Raw genomic sequence first — 6,000 nt, 5'->3', positions numbered from 1 at the left:
TATCAGAATGATCCTCCTTGCCTTCCGAAAGTTCAGGTTCAATCTGATAATTTTGTTCTTCTGTCATCCTCTGTTGTTCCGCACTGGGGTTAGATAGAGGTGGATTTTGTCTGTCCGACAAACTTTTCAGAATTCTTTCTTGTTCAACAGTCAACCGTGCGTTGTCCTCTCGCAACCGAGCCATCTCACTTTTCAATTCCTGAACAGTTTCCAGGATTGCAAGGTTGGTACTTCGTGTTTCTGCACCCAATTGTACCCACAGCTCTGGGTTCTCTTGAGGGTTACTGCCGGCTCCTTGCATTTTGTCTCCTTTCTGGTTTAACTGTTAGCTGTTGTAATTCTGTATTTCACCCAATGGACAGAACAACAGTTAAGTACATTATTAACTTGCATATATATGTATGGTGTACCCTTCTGCACAATGAAACATGTTTTACTTGAGGCCACAGTGTTGAAACTGGGCTCTGATACCAATTTGTCACACCTCTAAACTTACACATAAAAAAAAATTTCCCATCATTACGAAGTTTGACTTATGCATGTAAATATCTCTTAACCATGTGTTACTGCACATGAATGTATACGTTGACATAGTATATTTACCGACCTGAACATTATAACCTTGTGAATAATTATTTCTATCGGTTTCAATACTTTAGAACATAATATATATCACCACGCTGAATATGCAATACATGGTTTCTTATGGTTCTGATCGTATGTGCTTTACAACTAAGCTCGAGCTCTCATGATCCTACCTAGCACATATACTTTGACTTAATGCGGTAGGTGTCCGACCGCAGCCATTGCAGGCGCCCGGTCATCACAGATTTTATGAGCCTGTCCTGCACATGGCAGGTGGCATGTCCTGCTCACCCCGCCATGTGACACTTCGGGTTTTGGGAGCTTTGGATACTCCGCCACAGGTTTCCCGCTACAGATCAATGGTCAAGATCGATTGCCATGATCGAAGGGTTGAGATGGTCCGAGGGTTTTTGGGGCTGCTCAAAACCCCAACCCGCGAGCCCAGAACTCATTTCCACAGTCATTTCTCGATTTTTCTCAGAGCTCTGGAGCTGGCTCGGGGTTTCAGCACTACAACCACGCCTCGACCTATCACAGAGAGAAGGAACACAGTCGGCTTACATCCGCATAGCAATGTTCTCAGGTGATTCACAGAAGCTTTCGTTAATGTTTTTCCAGCTTTGTCTGTTCTTAAATTCGAAATGACGTATTTCTTTGTAGACATGTTATGCAGGCGGTTTTGATGGCCTTCTCTACCGGCACCATAGCCTTCAGGCTCATTAACTCTGCCTATCGACGGTCTCAGGTAAGTTTAAACCCTCCCTCATCCTTTTCCTTTGCTACAGTTAAAAGTTCATTGGTCTTGGTTTGATATGCCGCATGTTGAATATGGCAGACTGTCGTATGCGTGTTGAATGTTCTCCTTTGGTGCTGAGGTATTTCTGAGCAACCCTCACGGTTCACCCATGTATGTTCATGACTTGCTTTTATATCGAGCACCGGGCGCATAGCTAGTGGCGACCCGTGTACTCTGTTTCCTCTGTCATTTGATGGTTGATATGGACTGATGCCCTTTCGGCAGTTTAGATATTTGGGGATTTCTCTGACTAGATATTTTAATACAGGGCCTGACCCTGATGTACATTTCCAGTTATGAATACAGTTTATCTTGTCTTCTTTTGAGAAATCGTCTGTGTATTGTTTTCATATGTGAATACCCGACCAGGGTTTCGTTTTCATTTAGACTTTCTATACTGTAAATATTTGATATGAGGGTTTGCTCGAACCCTCCTACTGGCTCGCATGTTGAACTCAGCTATGGAAATGGGTTATGTTCTGGTTGAATAATATATACGCGGTTATTGTTTTTTTCTATTTACAGTCCAAGTATATTTCCATTAGTAGGACCTGTCGGCTTTAGGAACAGCGAAGCTATGAGTTACATTTCACTTTACTGCTACTGTTCTTTTATTTTCACAGAATAGTTCTGATATTGTCTAAGCGTTCTCATACTGTTGCTATGGGTTAAACCCACTCACTGTATACGGCATACCGGTTTTCCTTTCATTGAGCAAATCATTGCTTGCATGTGATGGTATGGTTACGGTCGATGTTGATACAGTCACGAATACAGTTTTCTTTGTTTTGTTATCTCGTTTCACTGCCATTTATGTATTGAATCGTTCTTTCGATGACTGTAAATGTACAGTACTATTTCTCAATGCGACTGCATCAGTAAGGTATAGTTCTGTCTTCATACATTAACCGAATGGTTCACGTTTTCTATGGTTGGAATAGTTTATTAGTTCATTATTCCACAGAACCCTATCGCCATGCATAGGTTTACGGGGTCTGTTAATGGATACCACACAGAACTTTCCGTCTGTACATGATACTCTTAGCTCGGGTTTGCTATACTTATCTTTGATATTAAGAATGTCTCAATAGCGGTTAATGGTACTTCAGGGTTCAGCTTACTAGTTTGTAAATTCGTCTTCTGACTTCGAGACTAACTCTGTCTCATCGTTATTTTACCTTAAGCATGTCATTGGATCTGTGGTTTAAACAACCACTCACACCTGCGTAACTGTGATAACAGATAGCAGGGTTCCAGATCATGTCTAACAGTACTCACACCTGCGTAACTGTGACAACAGATAGCAGGGTTCCAGGCTATGTCTAACCATAATAACCTGTCCGTATTTAACCTATATTGAGGCAGTTATTTCATTGACATATCATCAACCTTGGAAATAAAACACAGTCATTCTTAGATACTGTAAATCTACTGTGCAACCTGCACTTAATTCATTTAATGGAACTCTGCGTTTGGAAGTCGTACCTGATTCCCAGAGTTTTGAACAGGTGCTTAAGCCAGCCTTTCGTACCTTGAATTTGCTCTACCTCCCAACCATGAGATCCATCCTGCAGACGGTAATCTCCCCCCGAGCCATCTTGCAGGCCTCAAGCCCTCAACAAGATCTGTGCACTATGTGCCAGGTTATCTGGTCTCTACCAGACTTAACCTCTTCCCTTGTCTTTCTCTTTTCTCTTTTCCCTTAGGAAAGATTGTCTTCTGTCTGTCCCAACAGCACAAAACTTCCTCCCTACAGCCAGGACTTTTCCTGCTTGGGAGGGCAGTTCCAATCAGTTATTACAACTGATTTCTTTCTTTGAAATCCACCTCCCAGAGGCTGCCAGCATTTCAAGAAATATTTAATTTATTCAATCATTTAGTTTATCATAGTTTGTTTCTTTAAAACATAACAACACTACCATAATGTCTTTTACCAAAGTAAAATTCACATTTACATTTACTGGGGTCATCATAATATGTAATTTCTTCAATGTTCAATTTTAAATTGACAAATAATAAAAAATAAATATATATATTTTAGTTAGTTTTAATTAAAAACTTTATAAATATCAATAATTTTTTTCTCAGTATATTTGCTCATTTTGATATTGGAATTACAACTAAATATGAAGGAAATGTACATATATATATTTTACTCTCACTCTCAGTGATAAATAAAATATTTTATTTTCATCATAATAAAATATTTTATTACTAATAAAAAATTCAATTACTACCTCATAAAAATAATAGGATGAAAATTTCTAATCCATTCCATTCTTAACGTAAAATTATGTACCATTTAAAAAAATATAGATAATAAAATTCTATATTACTTTTTAAAATCAATTTTCTTCTTCTTGATCAATCCTATATAAAATTAAGTAAATATTGGTTGAGATTGTAAATTAAATATATTGAACTAATAGATGTAATGCTTCTAATTAGATGCGTAAGGCTTAGTTATGTACACATATATTCATTTAAGTTTTATAAAGGTCAGATTTGGGGACACTATCCATGGACCTACATATAAATGATTGAATTCCAGCTATTTGTGGTAAACTCCCACAACTGTGGCGAAACTTATTATACCTTGACTTTTTCAACACCCTTGCCACATCGCGTGGGACCTACCATGAAAGGTTTGTATCTTAGTAAAAGAAAGTCCACCCATCAATGGCAGTCAGTGTCTCCTTAACCGTTGGGTAAGGGCGACAGCGCTGTGGATCGTGTGACAATCTCTGCGTGGTGTAAACTTTACTTACAAAGCGTAGCGTAGAGAGAGCACGTCATTGCTTCATTTGTTGAGTAAAAAGAGAAAGGCTGACTGTAGGTTGAGAACCATCGATCTATAGTTCTGTATGTTCATTGTTTGGTGATTTGGGTCCCTCTACAGTCAAGATTTCAAACGAAGCAAAATGAAAACCAGTTGACACTTACTCTTACTCTGGAGTACGGATGGGATTTGGAATTCTAAAATCGTGCCAATAGCTTCTCACCTCTGTAAATAAATATGAGTTTCTAGTTCGTTTGGGCTTCATTGTTTATTGGGTTCCTACTTGTAGATTATTTAGGCGCCATTTATTTGGCTATTATTGTTATTTTGTAGGAAGTATGATGAGGACTGTGAGGCTTCAATGGGTGGTGCCCAAAGTCCATGTTGATGTAACTGCGACTTGCATTGTGTTGTTAGTGTTGTTTTTGTGCAAGAAGGCGGCGTTTGGTCAGGAACACACTCAGATTGTTAGGAAGCAAGTGCAATGGCACCCTGCTACAGCAACTTGGTATGGCAGTGCAAATGGCGATGGAAGCGATGGTATATTGCCGCATTCTTCTTAATACCACTCCAAATAATTCAATTGTTCATTGATTCAGATTGTGGTACGTTGTTGTAACTCTTGTCGTAATGCAGGTGGCGCCTGCGGGTATGGTGGCCTTGTGGATCAGAAGCCTCTGAGAGCGAGAGTGGGCGCTGTAAGCCCCGTTTTATTCAAGGGCGGAGAAGGCTGTGGGGCGTGCTACAAGGTAAAAAATGATTGCAAAGACTCAGATGAGTACATTGCATTTGGTCGTTGCAGTTATTAATGACCAAATTATGGTGCATTTTTGGAAACTTCAGGTTAAGTGCATGGAGAAGGGCTTATGCTCTCGGAAACCTGTAACTATCGTTGTAACTGATGAATGCCCAGGAGGATACTGCGCGTTCGGTAAAACACATTTTGATCCGAGCGGAGCTGCGTTTGGTCGTATGGCCACCCATGGAAAAACTCCAGCGCTGCTCAACACTGCGGAGCTCTCAGTTCTTTACAGAAGGTATAAAACACATAAGAGAGAGCTAGCGCTTTTAGTTGTGATATTGAAGAGTTGATGTGTAATATTGTGATAGTATTTAGTACAGGACATTGCGTCGATACCCAGGAAAGACCATAACTTTCCATGTGAGCCAAGGTTCCACGGCCTACTGGTTCTCCATTCTCATCGAATACGAAGCCGGATGTGGTGATGTGGGAGTTGTGCAACTAAAACAGGTGTGTGTAGGACCATGGTGATTCCAACTTCAAACTTTTATCATTCTGCTCTTCATTTCGTAAGTTGAATTCGCTTCGATCAATTGTGTGGATGAATGATCCAGGCGGATTCAGGTGCGTGGATGGAAATGAAGCATACTTGGGGCGCCAACTGGTCTCTGTTGGGAGGTCCATTGAAATCACCATTTTCTCTGCGAATCACAACGTTGACGAGGAAACAAACGTTGTCCGCGATAAATGTGATTCCCAAGTAGTGGTATCCGAACGCAAGTTACAGATCACGCCTCAATTTCGACAATTAGCTGAAGCTTTGAGCTCCATTAATAAGTAGTAATTTAAAAAAACAAAATGCCAAAAAATTAATCTGTGTGGAGACTGTTTGATTGAATTCTAGGTTTGACAGAATCAATGGCCAAGAGCGTCCACATCTCTGGAACGTGGAGATGTCGGGTTGGAATTTGCGGGAATGTAAACGTTGTTTTGAAGTTTTGGTGGGTATATTTTTTTTTGGTAAATTTTATTTTGAATTTGGGAGGTTTCTTTTGCCAATAATTTTTTTTTTTTTAATTGGGTTACCACTACGAAATT

General features: G+C 39.8%; 1 pseudogene; it reads left to right on the top strand.

Moving 5' to 3' along the window:
* The first annotated feature begins 4,498 nt into the window (after nt 1–4,498).
* Nucleotides 4,499–5,714, top strand: LOC149151269 (expansin-B16-like; annotated as a pseudogene).
* Nucleotides 5,715–6,000: the final 286 nt, after the last annotated feature.

The sequence above is a fragment of the Pinus tabuliformis genome, chromosome 9 (genome assembly GCF_031772625.1).
Source record: "Pinus tabuliformis cultivar Carrire ecotype Pingquan chromosome 9, CPIR1, whole genome shotgun sequence".
Lineage (NCBI taxonomy): Eukaryota > Viridiplantae > Streptophyta > Pinopsida > Pinales > Pinaceae > Pinus > Pinus tabuliformis.
This window is presented reverse-complemented; position numbering and strand designations above follow the sequence as displayed.